General features: G+C 51.8%; 1 protein-coding gene across 17 annotated transcripts in view; it reads right to left on the reverse strand.

Annotated features, from left to right (window-relative positions):
* RREB1 (ras responsive element binding protein 1) overlaps window positions 1–20,426 on the reverse strand; it is a 179,414-nt gene that overhangs the window by 106,006 nt on the left and 52,982 nt on the right. The gene's annotated exons all lie outside the window — the stretch shown is intronic.

Raw genomic sequence — 20,426 nt, forward strand, 5'->3', positions numbered from 1 at the left:
CGCCGGGACGGCTCGAGCGCCTGCAGCGGCTCGAACTCGCTGCTGCTCGGACTGCCAGCCAGGGGCAAATGGCTGCCCGGGCCGAGGCGGGATCCGGGGGAGGGCCGTGTTCCTCACGAGAGCGGGCGGCGGACACAGCTCCGGCCCGAGGCTCCGGGGTCGTGGAGCGTCGCGACCCCCGGCTGGCGGACCCGGCCCCGCGGCGAGCGTCCGTCAGGTCGGGGCTGAAGAGGAGGGCCGCCGCCTGAGGAGCCCTCCTCGGGGCAGGCCCGGAGCCCAGCCTGCAGCCGGGCAGAAGAGGACCGTGTCCGCGGTCAGCGAGGTTCAGAAGGCGCCTGGCCTTTCCGCCAGACACGGGCAGGCGTCACGTTCCCGGAGTGGACGGTCCGGAGCGCTGGGAGTGGAGCGGCCGATTTGTCAGAGGGCGACCCCAGTCATTTCTGAGACATGCGAGGAGAAAACTAATAAAGGAAATCCCTACGACAGTGCGAAGGGACTACAGAATCCCCATCGTGTTTATAGGCTACATTTTTTTTTCTCTGAGAACCCTTCATTTTCCTAAAAGGCAGCTCTGAATAAAACTGAGATTTTTTTTTTATCTTTCAATGACAGTAGGGGGGGGGGGTAGCCGTGCCACTCTGAGCAAATCTGTTTTAGTCCTGGAACCTACAACTGTTGGACAAAGTAGCCCTGTGGCAGGCGACAGAAAAGGAACGGTTTGCACTGTGAAAGTGGATGTCTTTCTCCTAAATTCTCACGTATTTTTAAAAATTCGACATCTAGGTGACCTTGGACTCTCTCATTTTCATGTGTGTCTTGCAGTCCACTCTCTTTGCTAACCATTCAGCACACTGCAAGCCCTGATAAAAGTAGTTAATGTTTACTGAAACCTGCACATGAACTGTGCTAAGCCCGATAGGAGTGAAAAGGCAAAGTTCTGTTAACAGCATCCATGTACAATAAAAGAAAAAAAAAAGGGCGGGAGGACCAATAAGGAATATTTTTTTCTAATGGGACCTAAAATTTCTCACTGATGAAATACAGATCTCCGAAGTCTCATGAGTTAAGTCAATACACACCATTCATGAAAAGATACTATTAATCTATTTTATCTTTTTGAGGTTTTTTGATACAAATTTACCTCAAAGATTTCAGAGATTTTTCTTTTCTCTTTTACAGAACTAAAAACTGAAACCTCTTTACATTTCATCTTCTCTCCCACTTTTCTTTGAAGACCCACCTACCTCATCTGAGCACCCGCATACAGGTTATAACTGAAGAACTATTTCATGCAGAAATAAATTTAACCTTTCAACGGTTATCATCTAGGTTTTTCCCCTCTCCTTCACTGTCCAGTGACAGCTAACTTCAGTCTAATCAGACATTTAACTTTTCTCTCCGAAACACTGACCCCAAGAAGACCGACTTAAACCTCAGAACTTGTATTTTTAACTCAGTGACACTCTGTCTTTTCCTCCCATTTCCACACTAGCCCCTGTCCTCCAATTACCTCAGTTAAAATAAAATCTCCACTTACACACATACACGGACGCAGGCTGTATCCAGAACAGGATGCTCTCGGATGTTGAACGCCAACTTTCTCTCTTCCCCCATCCCCCCCTCCCTCTTTGCTTAAAGGGCAGCAATAGAACCAGTCACCTTGGAAACAAACATCACCCAGTGTTTGCAGAACAAACAATGGTACCTTTTCAGCCAGTACCAGGCAGGCAGGGCAAGGGGCAGCCAGGCAATTCTGGGCCGTCCAGGAGAGTTCACATATTGCATTCATTCAGTGCACCAGAAAGGGAGTCCGGTCCTACGAATGAAGGGCTCGCCAATGTGGGAACCTTTGGCTAGAAACCACACGTGAAGTGAGGCTTGGAGTCAAACAAGGCTCCCTCTGGTTCGAGAAAAACCCTTTTCATGCTTTTGGGAATTGTTTTACATGGTCCACCAACAGGGTAAGCTATCCTTTTGTCACTGAGGATTACATTATTCAGCAGCCACGAAGAAGTTGCTTAAAAAAAAAAAAAGGCAGGTTCCATCTGATTCCTCCCACAAATCATCATCATGCCATTTCTCCTTTAAAATGCCACTAGGTATATTGCTTCTTAAAATGTCTACACTGCCTGGGACTTACACTTACGAATCTCTGGTACTGATAAAGCTAGTAAAGCTAGAACGTTAAGTGTCAATCCAGAACACTTTTTTAAACATTGCCATCCAGATACAGAAATCTGTAAGGACTCCGGATAAAGATAACTTCTTTTTGACCTTGGATAGCAATAATTATTAAATAATTATTAAACCTTCCTTCACAGCAGACTTACAAAAGCTAATCATTTGGGGTAGCTCACAACTTGGGAGGAGGGTGGATTCTGTTGTTCCTGTTTTTAAAAAAGCTCAACTGGGTAGCTAATTAAAAAATTATATGTGTTCTTTAGATCCTTTGGAATGAAATTTTTTAAATGTTCAATGCAAGTAACAGTTTCCTCCTTATTTTGGGTGTGTGCCGAAGTTTTCCTTCCCACCAATTAAGGGAGAAGGCTGGGCCTAACTGAATTATTTGGACAGGAGCTTGATGTCAGTTAAATACCACAGTAACTGGCATTTTCTATCACCTCTAGACTAAGGGACAAATGCCTAATTAACATGGACCAACATGCAGCTTAAACTGGAAAAGTGCCTGTCCTTTCTCCTTCCTTTCTTGTTTTCTCAAAGATTTAGGTCTTTAACATCCTGGAGTTAAAGTGCACAAAGGGTGTCTAATGCCATCTGACTGAGGTGTGAAAGTCTAATTAACTAATGCTTTTTTGCAGCGACAGTAAATCAGTTAGCATTATTAATCTTCCTGACTGGGCATGAGTGAGTTCGGAGGCTACTGAAAAGGAGCTAAACGGTTAGCCTGGGTACCCTTGAAAATGAAAAGGAACTCTGAAAGTGATGCCCAGGGACACCGAAAACTACGGAGAAATACTCTGAAATCCAAGCGTGCCTGCGGGGCCTAGCACCAGGCAGCTCCCCTGCAGGCTGAGGCTGAGCTCCCGGGCAGGGACAGCAAGAGGAAGAGGAGGAGTCAGGCAGCACAGCACGCAGGGACTCTTCTCCCATCGGTTCCTTCCAGCACTGCCCGGCCCTCCACGCCTTCATTTAAATACCGCACCTTCCCAAGTGATTTTTCTAGTAGAGCAAACAAAAATTATTACCTGGAATAGTTCGTGCAAACGACTGCAACAGTTCAGCCAGTTAGGCTAGTTTCAAAGTCGTCAGTAAAACAACAATTTTCGCAGCAATTTGGCTGCTTAGTTTGCTTGGCCTAGGTACTCAGCGTGCAAAAAAACGTACACGAATTTCACACTCACGTTAGCAAGCCATAAATTTATCAAATGCATTCCCTGAATGCCAAAAACCTGAAACAGAAAAAAGTCAACAGCCAAACAGCTTCTGAACCATGGCTGTGTGTACCAGGACAATGGAAGTAAATGCCAGCAGCTCCTCCACCCTCTGCTCAGGATTCCAACCCCCTGTGCCCCTCCCCGCACCCCCGGAGGCAGGGGAGGCCAGCAGGGGACCTGGGCACCCCTGTTCTTCCCTGTGCCCTTCTCTCCTCCTCCTCCTCCAAGGCCTTCCTCGGGAAGCCTGCTGACAGCACTGCCCACCTCCTGACTCTGAATGTGACGAGTCAGCTCCGGGCTTTGGGGAAGGAACTCCCAGAGAGAGCTACGCGGCTCTGGACCCTGGACCCCGAGGAGCGGCCAGACCCAGGGTGATGACCCCACGCAGGGCAGCTTCCTCCATCTTCTCGAACAACATCTCAGCCGGGCAGAGTTGAGAAAGGAAGTGGGAGGAGAAGCCCAGGTGCCGAGGTGGCTTTACCTTTCCCCCTCCTCATTATTTCTGCCAAGTTTCTGTTTCACTGCCCCTGGCCGCGTTCTCTTTTATGTGCAGTTCTCAGCCCCTTCCAAGCCACCTGAAACCCTGAGCCTTCAGAACCCCATCTGTCTTCGGGCACTGTTGTCTATGCACTGTTTATGGATGCAGACTGCTGTTTACCACTCTTTCTCCCGTTTACAAAGTGACGGAAGCTCAGAGAAACTTCACTCGTGTATTCCTAAGCTTATATGCTCATAAGCCAGCTTCAAATAACACAGTAGCAAAAGCTCACCTCGTTACTATTATCTCCATATTCTGTAGTCATGGGGGGACCCCCGTGAGGTCAGTGTCTGTTAGAAGTCACCATCGCCGTGGATCCAGGCACAAGAACCTCACGCAGCTGCATGAACCAGCAGGAAGAGGAGTTGTTCCCACGGCACAGAAGCCACCACTCCCACCTGGTCCACTTCGCGAAGTCCCTCTCCCTGCCTGCATTGTAAATACTCAGCATGTGCAGAAAATCCAGACAACATGGTCTTTTCAGGGCACTGGCTTCCCAAACCCCGCTCTTGCCCAGTTCCACTTAGCGGTCACTTAGTGTTCAGCCGTTCTGCCCAGAAACTGCTCAAGGCTCCCTCCAGCCAACTGGACAAGGCTGCGAAAGCTGGGAAATCAGGATCATATGGATGTTTTTGAGAGTACACAGATACTGCCTAAACCAACACCTGCTCTCAGCCGACTCAGAAAAAAGTGGAATGCTGGGATGCTCTCCTGGCAGACAGCACACAGACCTCAGGAATGAGGCAGCTGCCTGACCCCCCGCAACCAGGGGAGTCAAGCAGCACAAGGACTTTGCTGGCAGAACCCAAGAAGAGCCACGGGGGGGCCTCTCTGCTGAATAATAAGGAAGATGCTAGCACCCCCAGTTTTAAAAATGGAAAGCAAGACCACAGGAGGAGGAGATAAGGTTCTGGAGGTAGGTTTCACTCCACTAGCCAGTCTTTTGGTGCCTGAAAGCAGCTTGTAGTTTTTCCTTTAAATGGAAGGACAATAGCTTTTGTCTTCACTAAGGTTTTCGTTTGCTTTTACTGATTGAAAAGAAAGAAAGAAAATACCGCCTGGGGCATCACTGTGTAACCTAAGACTATGATAACAAGAAACATTTTACCCATTTCAGAGAAGGAAAAACCAAGGCACAAAGTATATCTTTGCATTAAGCACAATCAAGGTTGGGCTTGGGTGTAGGGCCCTGGGCTCTCTGTTAACAAACCCTGCTGCTCTAATAGATTACAGCAGATTCATTAAAAGGGCCACGGGAGAAGCCATGCTTCTGCCAACCTGGCTGATTCAATTCACTTCTCCAAATCAATTCTTTTCCTTTGGAAACTCTTCACGGCGGGAGGGAACTAGGTGAGCATTATTAGCCTGCAAGTGCATGAAGACACTGCTGCTATAGGAAATACAAATGCCACTAAAATCTTAACCAGTTTCTTATCAGAGCTTTCCAACAGAGTTTAAAGATATGATTGAAATCATACCTGGCCTGGATATTTTTTTTACATTTAAAGAAATCCTTGTTGTGAGAAGATGGGAATGTCCAGATCACTTGCCATTGATCAAAGTAAAATGCTCAATAAAACAACCACAGGTAAATGGTATGTAGTGGTTTTTCCTCAGTGACTCTCACTTGTTTGGGTCACACACAGTCGAGAAAATAAACAGGCACATTGTGCCAGGTCAGCATTTTCCTCTTTAAAATAAACCAGTTTCTGAGTACCCATGTGTTCATCCTGTACGGTGCAAATCTGAATCCTAGATTGGCCTTTCACTTAACTGAGGAAATATCTTTCTTCTCCTTACTTGCTGAGTGTCCAGGGCTTTCAAGATAACTAAAACATTAATAGCCTCTGACCCCAGCCCCCAGAAATTACACCAAAACAATGTGATTCTCACGTCAAAGAATACTTGAAAACACCAAAAAGATTCATCTTACCAAAATTAAATTTTGATAGCTATGGTATCTTTTAAGGTATCTACCCAAAAATGAGCTTTTTACTACCTACAAATGTAATAAATCCTACTCTTTTAACAGGTGTATGTATGTATAGAAAATCATCTACGGAGACCAACGCTGTGGCACAGTGGGTAAAGCCACCACCTGCAGTGCTGGCATCCACTATGGGCACCAGTTCAAGTCCCGGCTGCTCCACTTCTCATCCAGCTCTCTGCCATGGCCTGGGAGAGCGGTATAGGATGGCTCAGGTCCTTGGGCTCCTTTACCCATGTGGGAGACCCAGAAGACACTCCTGGCTTCAGGTCGGCGCAGCTCTGGCCGTTATGGCCATTTGGGGAGTGAACCAGCAGATGGGAGACCTCCCTAACTCTGCCTTTCAAATGGATAAATAAAGGAGGGAGGGGGGAAGGGAGGGAGGGAGGTTAGAAAGAGAAAGAAAAAAGGCGGGGGGGGGGTGAGGATCATCTAGCAGGAGATATAAAGAGCAGTAATGGTTATCTCTGCGACTAAGTTTTTTAAGGTTTTTTTTTTCCATTTCACCTTACTAAACTTTTTTTTCTTTTAATTTTGAATTTGCTTGCAATGAATATTAGACGTGTGCAGAAAAATAATGAAGAGCTTAATGGGAAAAATAATTATTAATCCTTAGGAATATTTCTTTGTACTCGCTGAGTAACAGGACAACAGGTTGTTTTGATTTCCATCCTATTCCTTCCTGTTACTTACAGTGAATAAGAAGATTTTATAAGGAGAAAAGATGTTTAAACAGTAGTGTGATTTTGATTTACTGGCTCTTGGTGGATTACTGATCTAATCTGCTCACTTAACATCATAGCAGGAATTACTGTGGCTCCACCACACCACCGTTCAGACAAGCCCACTGCGGACAGAACTCCAGGCTCCGGCACTTGGCAGGGCGTGCTGGAACCCAGGAAGATCTGACACACCCAGCCTACCCCTGCACCTCTAGAGGCCTCATTTTCCTCACCTGTAAATTAAGGGGGTGTAAGCAGAGTAAACGGACCACAATCCGGAGGCCCTGTCCCAGGCAATGCTCGGTGATTGTAAACAGAGAAGATGCAAATACAGTTTAATCAAATCTTGCCCGTCCTAACCACTTGGTCCACTCACCCTGGATAAATTTAAATTGATTTCACCACTGTATCATCTGATAGATAGTGGCACAAAGATAAGAACATTAACTAAACCTATTGTGTTCAAAGTGTCAGTAGCTGGGGCCTGCGTTGTGGTGCAGGCCTGCTGATTGCCACGCCAGCATCCCATATGGGCACCGGTTCAAGTCCTGGCTGTTCCTCTTCCGATCCAGCTCCCTGCTAATGCACCTGGGAAAGCAGCAGAAGATGGCCCAAGTGCTTGGGCCTCTGCACCCACGTGGGAGACCTGGATGAAGCTCCTGGCTCCTGACTTCAGCGTGGTCCAGCCCCAGCAGTTGTAGCCATCTGAGGAGTGAACCAGAGGATGGAAAAATCTCCCTCTCTCTGCAACTCTTTCAAATAAATAAATAGATATTTTTTAAAAAGTTATTTGAAAAAAAATGTAAGTTTCAGTGGTTGGCAAGTTTTCAACTTAGTAATTTCTATGGCAGCCCTGCCCAAAATGAAGGCACAAGCAGAGGGGGCTCCAAACACACCAGGACTAATGGAATGTTTCCACGCCCTGTGATCCCATCACATACATGTGACTACTCCCGTTTCACATGTGCAAAACCAGATCTGTGGTTAAAAACGATCTGCAGTGTGAAGGGGCAAGTCAAGGGCAAGTCACCCCATTCCTCTCTGCGAGTCCCTTGCAAACAGGGGAAACACTCCTGCCTTGGTGGCTCCTTCCATGAACAAAACACCGAGAAAGGCCCAAAGGCTATTGTGCAGGTTTTACTCCAGCATGAAGATGGCAAAACAGACTTTCCTAGGTTTTCTTAGAGCACATGCCAAAAACTTAGTGGGTGCTTGATAAACATTAGCTCCCTCTCCCTTTAAAGAAGGAAAAAGCATCAGAGAGCACACCCAATAGACGCCACCAGCGTTGTCGGCCCAAATGAGAAGTTTTTACTCAATAAACGGATGCACAAGAATAAAAAAAAAAAGGAAGAGCACTTGTACTGCAGCAACTGGCTAGGGTTTAGATTAGGATTCCCTCACCAGCCGGAGGGACCTGGGGCGAGTTATTTAAACTGTGAAGCCTCAACTTTCTCATCTGTCCAGTGGAAATGACAACCACCTACGGTCAGCGTAAGGCTTCCATGGGGTGAAGTGCGAACGCAGCGGGGCACAGTGCCTGTCTGTGAAGGGTGCCGGGGGTGCAGGACCACTTCCCCAGGAAGCACCTGCCACACAAGGGTAGCCGTGCCAACCTGCTGGGGTCGTGAGGACCCCGCGGAGAGCACAGACACTCAGGATGGCCCATAGTTGCTTCCTAAAATAACTATGAACCACAGTGAGCGAGGAGGTGGGCAGGGATGGCGTCTTGCCCTGTGGACGGGACACAGCACAGAAGCAAGCTGGGAAAAAGCCATCCTGGGAAGAGTGCCGCGCTCCCAGCACTGGGCACCAGGCAGAGCTCACCCCCGGAGCCGGATCAGATGCAGGTGGTTGTGAGATGACAAACGCAACCGAATCTGAGTCACCAGGGCTGACGTCCGTGGTGTGTGGATTAGGCTGGCCCTGGCTCCAGCTGCCTCCGTTTCAGGCGCTTCCAGCTTTACCAGAGGGCTGAGGGCGCGCAGGAGAGGAATAGAAAGGGATTTACTACTACTTTGCAGGTTTTTAGAGGAAGGAGTGTTGGCTGTGGAGGATCAAGATGATCTGAGGGAATTATGAGTCCAAGTCATACATCCAGACCTGCTCCTGCCCTCGCTCAGGGCAGGTGAGGGCACCCCTTCTCTGTGTGACCCCAAAACCGGGCTGGGAAGCAGGGCCAGTGGATGGGCTCAGGTGCCGTGGCAGGGACACCTGGGGTGCAGGCAGGCCTACGGCACGGTGGGCCAGGTGTCCCCACTAGCCACCAGCTGTCCTCAATACACTCTTCTAAGGACCCAGGCTCACGGGAAAGCCCTGGGCTCCGCTTGTGGGACAGCAGAGACATTCACATGCAGGCCCATCTCCCAACGTGACAAAAGGGCCAACACTCAAAAAAAGCAGCCCACCAGACCAAACGGCTTTGAACCAAAGCTTCCGGCCCAGGGCTCCCTGACGCCCGGCCTCACCCGTCTCACAACAGGACCTTATCCCCGTCCCAGTCTGTAACTGCGAAGTCAAATATTAAGCCAGAAGATGTGATTCAGCTTTTCAGCAAGTCCGTGGCTGTTAGGAAACACAGCTTCCCTGTGTGCACACCTCGGCCCCGTGGCTTTCTGCAGCCGGAGAGCCCGCGTGGCTCGTCCTGGACCAGCTGCCGGGGTGAGCCCTGCACCGCCCGTCTCAGGCAGGGGCAGAGCAAGGGAGCCCCGGCTGGCACCCCACGCACGGCCGCCCAAACCTTGCTCCCTGGTGGATGGCTTCCAGGCCTCAGCAGGCCACCCTGCATTCCTCTGCTCCAAAGCCTAGGACTCCCTACCAACTTGGGGAAGGAAAGGTCGAATGCTGTCCCGCCCCACCCAGCCCCACCTAGCCCTCCAACCCTATCATCTTCCAGTACACCATCCCCAACCCCAAATTACACCCTGAACTCCAGCTGGGACCTCAGCCCTGTCTGTGCTTCTCCTGGAAGCACACAGCCAGGCCCCAGAGCTTCCCGGAGCCTGGGCCTTCCCCGGGGGCCTTGGCTCAGGGTCCACAGGGCACTGCGGATTCCTTTCCTTACACGTAAACCTCCCAAAGGCAAGAGCCCCAGGCACCACCAGGCCCGAGCCAGAGTGTCTCAAACACGCGGCTCCTCCGCGAAGGGCATTTCAACTCCAGATGAGGTGCGTCGTGGAGCAGTGGGCTGTCACTCGGGACACCTGCGTCCTGCTTCGGGACTGCCAGCTACTCTGGTTCTGATGCAGCTTCCTGCTGACGCCTCCCAGGAGGCAGCAGAGGACGGCTCAAGTTCTTGGGTTCCTGCCATCCCTGTGGGAGGGTCTGATAGAGTTCCTGGCTCCTGGCTTTGGCCTGGCCCAGTCCTCGCGGTTATGGGCATTTGGGGAGTAAACCAACGGACAAAACATAGGTCTGCTTGTCTGTCTCTCTCTCTACTACATGAAAATAGACATTTAACCATTTTTGAAGACTAGCGTTACGCTCACATCTAAGCAAACTGACAAGAATCAAGACAAATTAATCAATGGTGGGAACTTTCCAGGCACCAAGACAGACAAGACTGGGAATGGAGCACAAAGCTTCCGGGCGGCCGCCCGCCCGTCGTGAGCTCCAGCACCTCAAGTCTAGGAACACCTGCAAGCTCACCCTCTTCACAAGGGGAAAACCAGCTGCTACACCTCATCACACTGCTGTGACTGTCACACCCAGACACACACCATCCCCTGTGGCCGTGCCTGCCAAGGGAACCGCTGAGTAGTGCTCACGGAGCCCACACTCGAACCCCGCTTCCTCTGGCACAAGTCCAGCTCCGACGAAGAGAACACGTTCAAAAACAAAATGGGAAAGGTTGCCAACCTGTAAAATCATGACATACAGGTAATTCTGGGTGAGGCAAACAACTCACTGGAAGCTCCGTGTGCCATCCATCCAACCCACCAAATCCACAGGGTGCCTAGCTAGCTCCCTCAGCCCTCTCAGCCAGCTCCCTAGGTCCCTAAGCCAGGCCTCTAAAGGAATTAATATAGCCTCCCCTGAGGACGGAGGGCTCCGAAACCCTCAGAGTACAGAGTAACACTCTGTCTCTGCCGTAATTACTAAACCACTAATTGTCCTTGGGACCTACTATCTGCCTTCGCCTCCACTCCAACTTTTTTAAGCTGTATTTTATATATTTGAAAGGCAGAGTTACAGAAAGAGAGGGAGAGAGAGACCCTCTATCCACTGGTTCACTCCTCAAATGGCTGTGATGGCTGGGGCTGCGCCAGATCAAAGCCAGTAGCCTCTTCCCGGTCTCCTATGTGGGTGCAGGGGCCCAAAACCTTCACTGCTTTCCCAGGCACACTGGCAGGGAGCTGGATTGGAAGTGGAGCAGCTGGGACCCACATGGGACGCGGGTGTCACAGGTGGCAGCTTTACCAGTTAGGCCACAGCACCGGCCCCCTCCAAGGGTCAACTGGTGCTTCAGGAAGCAGCCCATGTCCCCTGGGCTGCATGGAGGAAACGATTCCATTAGAGGACAGCAGACCCCAAGTCCTCCTGCACTCTGGGGAGCACCTATCACCTGCTCCGCTTCGTTTTTCTCAAGGGTTAGCAGCGTTCTCTTGGAACACACGCGCCAGGCTTCAGGGCAGCGGAGGGCTCACAGCAGCCAAACAGCCCAGTCCCAGTCTCTTCATCCAGGGCCAGCACCTGTCACCCCAACTCCACGCAACACCTCAGACCCGACTCTGGTCACACTCTGCTTCTCACTGTACTCCGTCCCCAAATAAGCCCGGCGTGCCCCGCCAGGGCCTGTCCCGGAACAGCTCTGTTTGCCCGGAAGTGTGTTTCACCCTCCCCATGCAGCAGACCCTATACTGGGGAGGACACCACTCGAAGCTCCTCCTCAGGTCCCTGCAGGCTGGGACGCACTGGGAAGTTTGGGGCAGGGGCCTGCACTTTACTCAGCCCTGTGCTCCCAGAGCCTCGGAACCTGGGGAGGGGGTCAGGGCGCACAAGGCAGGTCCCCTGACGGTCATGCTCCTCAGAGGAGGACACGACACAGAATCCCGACGGCTCTCACTGCCCTCCTGAGCAAAGCGGTGACCCCGACAGCACAGCAGGACACACACAGGGGACGGCTGGGCTGCTGCAGAGCTGGCAGCACCCAACGCTTCAATTCCGCGCTCATTACGAGCTTCAAGCCCCGTTCTCCCCAGACCTCCAAGCGCTTGCCACAACTCCAGGTCTGCCCTCAAAGGAACAAGGCACGCTGGTGTCCCCGAGACGGTCGGGAGACACACGACATCCTCCTCCGCTTCCAAGCCCGTGTAGCCCCTCCAAATGTAAAGGCCAAACAACACCGGACCACACCTCCTGGAGGCCACCTCACTTGTATCTCCGAAGTTGCAGCTACCGCTCCAGCGCCACAGGTCACCCAGGCCTCTGAGAGTCACCCCGATACCTATTCTGAGACAAAACCTCCAGTCTGCATATCCAAGAAGTAACAACAACCTAAGAGAACCTCCAACAACCGTGTTTTCCACGCACTGGCCCTACAGACACCCAAAGCAACACTAGACTCCCCAGTACATCTCTTTACAAGTGGCCCACAAGCCAGTCTTCCTCTGAAACCAGGTCCAGGAGCTCTCTGAGAGTAAAGCGGGGTGTCCACAAGAGGCAGGCAAGCCCCACCGCACCCCCACATGGAGGGCCAGCCCACCCTCTTCCACTTCCATGCATCTCTGGCCGCGTGGAAGACTCCTGGGAGGTTGAGGCTGACACCACGTCTGGGAAGCTGCTCACTCCACCCAACACCCATCTCCCCTCCCGACCAACCCAGCCAGAGTGCAGGTCTCTCTCGTTTAGTCACGCCCCCAGGCCAGACCCCCAAGTCTGGCAGTGTGCCTCTCGGGGAGGGCTGGCCACGCAGCAGGCCTTCCCTGGGCGCGTACTTAGCGACCTGATCATGTCACTAGGGCAGGTGGCTCAGGCCTGGCTGGAAGCATAGCCTCTGGTCTCAGACTCACCGCTCGAATGCCACCAGCCAGCCACCTCTCTGGGTCTCGTTTACAGGAATGATAACTGTGCCGACGCCACAGGGCCCAAGGCTTGTTGTAAGAGTGACTGAGGTGGCCCATGTCAAGAGGGCAATGGTCGGGGACGGCGCTGTGGCACACAAGGCTAGGCTCTGCCAGCAGTGCCAGCATCCTATATGGCCGCCGGTTCGAGTCCTGGCTGCTCCACTCCCAATCCAGCTCTCTACCATGGCCTGGAAAAACAGTAGAAGATGGCCCAAGTGCTTGGGCCCCTGCACCCACGTGGGAGACCCGGAAGCAGCTCCTGGCTTCGGATTGGCTCAGCTCTGGCCAATGTGGCCATTTAGGGAGTGACCTAGTGGATGGAAGACCTCTAAGTCTGCCTTTCAAACAAATAAGTCTAAATAAATAAATAAATAAAAGAGGGCAATGGTCAGAAGTACGCGCTGGGCAAATGTACCAACTTATCCTGCTGCTCCGGCCACCATCACACCATCACACACATCCACAACCAAGGAAGGGTGAACCTTAAAGTGTAATAACCTCAGGCTGTTGACACATCAGATCCAAGTCACCAGAGTTAAGTCTCGCAGGGGCGGAGAGAGACTGAGCTACCTTGCTCGGGCTTATCAGACCTACGGCAGACACAGGTGGGCCTCGCCCAGGGACCTGACCCAGATGCCGCCTGGGGAACTTGATGAAATGCACCCGACCAGATCCATCTGTAATAGGAGTAACTAACCATAGTTTCTGCTGCTTACAACTGGGTTTCTGTGTACTCAGCTCTCCAGAGATACAAGAGGCGACAGCAGCTACAGGCTGGCTGAAGCAGCCCTTCTGCAATTCCATTTTCTATGACAGTAACAAATCAGAGTCTCTCAATACAACGGCTAGCCACACGACCTCCCCTGGACAGACACACCTCCCCGATTTCTTCTGGAGGCCACAAAACGGACCCGTGCCCACACGCTACACGCTCGCCAGGGCGGCGCGAGCTTCAGAACACACGTGCCCCACCCTTAGCCGCACAGCAGCCGCTCCTCCACAGTAAAAGCAACGTTTGTACAGCAGGGATCCCGGCGCGAAGGTCGAGCAAGGTAGCAGCGGCTCCGGGGACACGAAGAAGGGACAGGTCCCAGACACCCCCAGAGACACATCACATGGCCTGCCTTCCACAGGCCACTCGGCAGTTCTTCGGAGAAAGCTCACTGACACTCCCACACATTTATTTCTTCATGAAGTAGAATCACAAATCTCCTAAGTTTTACATAAGATATGCTCAATTTGCGTTTCAGACGGTCTGACAATACAGAAGAAGGAAAAGCCACACCCCAGAGCCCAGAGAGCTCAATACAGCCAGCCCAGTAAAAGCAGGCTGGGCGTCCGGCCTAGCGCTGAAGCCGTTGGTTAAGACGGCCCTGGAACCATGGGCACAGGCTAAGCTTCCGCCTGCAGCACTGGCATCCCATGTGGGCACCAGTTCCTGTCCCAGCTGCCCCTCTTCCGATCCAGCTCTCTGCTTATGGCCTGGGAAAGCAGAGGAAGATGGCCCAAGTGCTTGGGCCCCTGCACCCACGTGGGAGATCCACAAGAAGCTCCTGACTCCTGGCTTGGGATTGGCTGAGCTCTGGCCCTTGCGGCCATCTGGGAAGTGAACCAGCAGGTGGAAGACCTTTCTCTCTGACTCTGCCTCTCAAATAAATAAAATCTTTAAAAAAAAAAAAAAAAAAAGACACCCATGTTCCAGTGTGAAGTGCCAGCCTCTGTCTCCTGACTGTAATTTTCTTCTAAAGCAGACCACGGAAGGCAGCAGACGATGCTCCAAGTAACCGGGCTTGTGCCGCCCACATGGGAGACCTGGACTGAGTTCCCAGCCATCATGGGCATCTGAGGGATGAACTAGCAGATGGGAGTTCTCCCTGCCTCTCCAAATACACTAAAAATGAAAAAGAAGAATGCCACAATAGTGCACAAATGGTTAAAGAAAAATAAGCCACCCAACAGAAAAGTGTGCAGGGTCACCACTACCTAGCACTCCAAATTTAAGCAGTAATCAATGGGTTATCCAAAGGCAAACTTACATACATCTGGCACCAGAAATCAGTTACTGAACACAGTATTAAAACCAGTTCTGGATGTCTACTATAAGGCAACTGCTTCGTGAGCTGTATTTTTAACAAAATTCTTAGACACCCAAACCCACCCATCTGTTGTGAGGTGAAGGACTGCGAAACTATTTGTATAGTACCTTGAAATTTAAGTTTTCAAAAGACACACTCAACCCCTTTAATAAGGGGGAGGGGGCAAGGTCTTTGTTGTGACCCCCCACCATTCAGCCCATCTAATCAAATACGGGGCCGGAACAAAGCGGGGTGTCGGTTCTAACGGGATTGGTGGTCACGGTGATGTGAAAACATCCATGCTCCCAAGGGAGAGGTGGAAAATCACGTTCCCCCGGCGTGGGCGGCGGGCCGCAGGCACCGGGCGCTGAACGCCGACTCTGTGCATCTGTCTGTCCGACAGTCAGGACCACGCCACAGCGGCAAGCGACTCTGGGTCCTGCTGCCTCGCTTCCGGCTCCCAGGCGTCATCTGGATGATGTCAGAGAAAAGCGTTCCCCAGATCCAGGAGCTCGGTCCCCTCCCCAGGCCCCCACTGCAGGTCAGAGCACGCAGGGCCCCTCGCAGGCAGCACAGGGCAGGGTGCCTGGGCTCCGGCTTGCAGCCTGTAGCAACCCAGCAGAAAGCTCACCGCTCTCTGACTCTGGGAAGATTCTGTCTGCTACAGGGAAAAAAAAAAAGTGCAGGAACACGGTACACGGGAAAGCCCAAGGGCTGCCTGGCCAGAGGCGTCTGAGGCCCGGCTGGCCAGCCGCTTGGAGGGGACGAGGGCCACTGCAGAGGCAGCAGAGCAGGCACCCAAGTGCTGTTCACTGAATGAACTTTGTTTTCACACAGATTACCGGGCAAGCAAAATGTTGATGCAACTCCAAGGCACTGAGGGTGTCAGGTGACCACGGAGGTCCTGTGTGCGGCTCCAGCTAAGGAAGAAGTGGCAAAGTCCGGCTGTGGAAGGCGCTCTCATACTCTTAACAGGCCCCGGCGGGTTCTCACCCCAAAGCCTCTTCCTGGGGCCTCAACTCAGAGGCCAGGTAAAGCAGCGCCCACAGGAGCCAGGCCGGCTCCCTGAAGACTCGGGTGTGCGCCTCATCCCAGGACCACTCAGAGACCCTGTCCCCGCAGCGGCAGGACCAGGGGAGGGAAGGAGGAAGAGGAGGAGCAGCGGGAAGGAGGAAGCCGCTGCTCCGTTCCCACAGGTGAGCAGCAGAGCTTCCGTTTCACCCGCAGTTATGTAAGCGCCTCTCATGCTGCACCCACGCGGGCCTGCGCCTTACCAAAGCCGCCCGAGAGGAGAAGGCTGACGAAACTGGAAAGGGCTCCTGAGCCCCACCTAATTCAGGGTTCCGATGTCAGAGACAGGCACCGCCACCCACCCCGCTCCAGAAGCCACGCAGGCCCCGCCCCGCCCCCACGCCCCTCCTGGCCTGTCTGCCTCCCTCCTAAATCTCTCTGAAGTCTGTCTGAGCTCCTCATCTCTCCTGCCATCAGACTCCAGGCCCCCGATGGCTGTCAACGTGTTCAAAAGCCGGCCTCCCAACTGATCTTGTAAACGGAGGTCCAACAGCTGCCTCCTCCTAGCCTGGTCACTGCTCCTTACTAACGCAAAGCTCGCCAGGCCTGCTACCTCACACGGCTTCCCAGAGCACCTTATGGAAAAGTTTTTGAAAACCCAAACTCCACGCGGCTGGCTCCGGGACCCCTGCCTTCCTCCCAGCATTCGCTGGCTCCGTGCCTCCTCCTTCCAACACTGAGCCGCTCTCACTTCTCCAGACACACAACCCCAGGCCCTTTGTCCAAGCTGTTCCCGGAAGCACTCGTTCCTCCTCTCACCATCCTTCAGATATCAGCACAAACACCACTTCCCATAGGACTCCTTCCCTGACCTGCCTCCCAGCATCCTCCACTGGAAAGCCTTGCCTGACCTGCCTCCCAGCACCCTCTGCTGGGAAACCCTGCTTGCCACGCCTCCCAGGGTGCTCCACTCCTCCCCCAGAGTTCTAACTTCACTGCACACGTTGCGTCACACTTAACTTTTAGACAAGACACAGACAAGACCAACATGCTGGGTGTTCATCTGGTCTGTTGGGGCTTATTCACCATGCCCTCATGTAGCTGTTATTCAAGTATTTAACAAATAAAAATCTGTAAATGCTCAAAAACAGAAACTATGAGATTGGCAAATTTGGCAAACTATGAGATTGGCAAGATGTTCTCCAAAAGGCACTTGAGGGGCTGGCTCTGTGGCCATAGTGGGTAAGCTTCTGCCTGTGACACCAGCATTCCCTGTGAGTGCCGGTTCGAGTCCTGGCCACTTCACTTCCAATCCAGCTCTCTGCTAATGGCCTGGGAAAGCAGCGGGAGATGGCCCAAGTGCTTGGGCCCCTGTACCCACATGGGAGACCCAGATGAAGCTCCTGGCTCCTGGCTCTGCTCCAGTCTAGCCCTGGCCGATGCAGCCATTTGGGGAAGGAACCAGCGAATGGAAGACCTCTCTCTGTAACTCTTCCTCTCAAGTAAATAAATAAATCCTTTTTTTTTTAAGGAGTCTGAATCTGATCCTGAATCCCACCAGATATAAATTTGGGGGAGAAGGTTCTTGAAGCTTGGCCTCTTTAACAACAGAAACCTCATTTTCATGATTTAAATACAGATCAAATCCAGATACGTGCAAGTTAAGCCTCCTTTAAATTATACTCAGTTTAAAACTTTAAGCGGAATGATTTACCAAGAGATTTAACTAACAAGTCATGGGAAACTGTTTGAGATGCTCACTTAACAGTTTTATAAAGTTATCTCCCAAAACAACCATTAAAAAAATCCTAAAGTGAAAGATAAAATGGCTTTTCAAAAATTTATTTTCTATACCAGAGATGAAAATACGCAAGCGTTCTTAGAAATAAAACTAAGTTAGAATGTTGTATGTGAAAATACCTGCAGATCTGACCCAGAACTCTAGTGAGGAGGGAAGCACACACTGAAAGGTGCGGGGTAAGCCAACTCCAAGGCCAGTATCCCGTACCAGAGCGCCGGTTCGCGTCCCAGCTGCCCTGTTTCCAATCCAGCTCCCTGCTAATGCGCCTGGGAAGGCAGCAAAAGATGGCCCAGGTGCTTGGGCCCCTGCACCCACATGGGAGACCCAGACGGAGTTTCAGGTTCCTGCCTTCAGCCTGGCCCAGCCCCAACTGTCGCAGCCATCTGGGGAGTGAACCAGCAAACGGAAGATCGGTTTCTGTCCTCTCTCTCTCTGTCACTTTGCCTTTCAAATAAATAAAATTTAAAAAAATATTTAAGGTTAGTTATATATTTCTAATCAACTAGGATTATACCCTGTGTTAAAGATACTAAGAAGTTCCACCCTGCAAGGGTTTTTCTTTCTTTCGGTTCATTGTTTGAACAGGAAACCCATTCACGAGGTTCACCTTGTCTTTTGAAACACCCACTCCATCTTCCTGGTACCGCCCCTGCTTCTAAGATCTATGTGCCTCTGTTAAGAGACAGTTAAGAATAGCTGCTATGCTAAGATGATTTTGCATATTCAGAGAAGTGTTTGGTTTTTTTTTTTTAACAATAAAGTTTCAGCAAAAAGGCAGCTTCCCTAAAACAATTTTTATAACCATAATCAACTTTTATCAAGTATGTGTACTGCACGTGCACACACACACCACACACACACACACACAACAAGAGCTATACTCTGTGGTTTTCTGGTTTGGCATTTTGCTTTAAATCCAAGGAGTAACGGAAAAAAAGAGAAGCTAAATTATACACAGACCAACACTCCCATTAACTCATACCACTAATGAAACAAAACTCTAACTAAGCAGAGAAAATGGGCCCACACATTGGAGCTCCGAAATGATTCTGGTCTTTGATCTGCGTGCCCATCTCTCCTATTTAATGTAAACTTCAAACCAAGAGCCATGAAAAGTGGTGATAATTAGCAAAGGCCCAGTGTGACAGCTTTGAGCGCAACCAGGCATTAACAAAGACTTTTCTCCCCCTCTCTTCAAATTAAGCTGAGCCAACTTTTACGTTAGAATGTCTGTAATGCAAAAGTCTCCCACTGGTGAGCACACTGCACCCAACATCTCCACGTTGAGCGTGCTGGACACGTTAGCTCCCTTTGCTGAATTTTCCTACTTTAGGCCTTAGCATCCAAATCACACGTGGCTCTTCTCCAAAAACGCTCAGCTTTTGTATTAGAAACCAACACACATTATGGAGTCCGCACCAGCCACACAGCATTTGTGCCAGGTGCAGGGGGCGAGAATCTGTTAGCAGAGGGGCCTGCCGGAGCAGGACCTGCTCCCCACCTCGCAGGGCCCTGCAAGCAGAGAGAGAAACATCCTTTGCTGGGGGAGGGGGTGGGGGGTGGGGATGCAGCAGAGTGAAAGGGGGCAAGAGCTGGGACCACAGTCCCTGTACACCAAGCAAAGGAGCTTGGACTTCTTCCCACAAAGGGGGCCAAGAGATGTCTTTACAAAGGCCAGTAACATGCACGGCTTTGGTTTTTGAGGACGAGGACCCTGGCAGTAGAGAGAGCGTAAGATGAACCGCGCCCGGGAGACACTGGTGGCAGAAAATTAGCTCAGGAGAAGTGTGCCACCAGGGTCTCAGCAAGGAGCCACGGAAGGGGCGGCCACTCTCAGAGCAGGCTGGGGAGGCTTCCCTGAGCCTCTGGTGGCCAAGTGGACATGCGGCCGAGGAAAGACACAACTCCAGGATGTGTCCACATCCCGGCCCACAAGGCCACCTTCCAGGAGGGAGGAAGCCGACTTTACAAACGCCCGCAGGGTAATCTGGTGACAAATGGTCCCAGTCTGGGAGAAGCAGTGCATGGAGAGTCGGGAGGCATCAGCCTGTGGGTCGGACGAGAGGGTGGGAAGGCCCAGGATGCAAAGCGCCCCACAGGAGCATGGCTCATTCCCGAGTGAGGACGGCAAAGGTGGCTGCGGGGGCCTGTGCCTGCCACGGCGCAGTAGGGTAAGACACCCACGTCTCATATCAGAGTACAGGTTCCAGGCCAGGAACTCCGCTTCTAATCCAGCTTCCTGCTAATGCACCCTGGGGGGCAGTGCCTGAGCCCCTGCCACCCAAACAGGAGACCCAGGAGTTCCACGCTCCTGGCCTTTTGGGGAGTGAACCAGAGGATGGAAGATCTGTCAAGTCTGCCTTTCAAATAAGCGAAAATAAACAAAAACGTTTTGTTTTAAAAGGGCTCCTGTTCTGTTCTACTCTGCCTCCAGCCATACTGGCCCAGGTGACCCAATCAGTTCTTAAAGAGATTCCAACCCCTAGGGGAAAAAGAAAATAGGTGGCTGCACTGAGCACCTCTGGGACAGTGGACGTCTGCACACTGCTGTGGTCTGTCCTCTGGTTGGACATGTAAAAGGAGCCACAGGGCCCGTGCCGCGGCTCACTAGGCTAATCCTCCACCTTGCGGCGCCGGCACACCGGGTTCTAGTCCCGGTCGGGGTGCCGGATTCTGTCCCGGTTGCCCCTCTTCCAGGCCAGCTCTCTGCTGTGGCCCAGGAGTGCAGTGGAGGATGGCCCAAGTGCTTGGGCCCTGCACCCCATGGGAGACCAGGAGAAGCACCTGGCTCCTGCCATCAGATCAGCGCGGTGCGCTGGCCGCAGAGCGCCG

The sequence above is a fragment of the Oryctolagus cuniculus genome, chromosome 5, assembly GCF_051225735.1.
Source record: "Oryctolagus cuniculus isolate XC-2025 breed Fujian yellow rabbit chromosome 5, ASM5122573v1, whole genome shotgun sequence".
Classification (NCBI taxonomy): Eukaryota; Metazoa; Chordata; class Mammalia; order Lagomorpha; family Leporidae; genus Oryctolagus; species Oryctolagus cuniculus.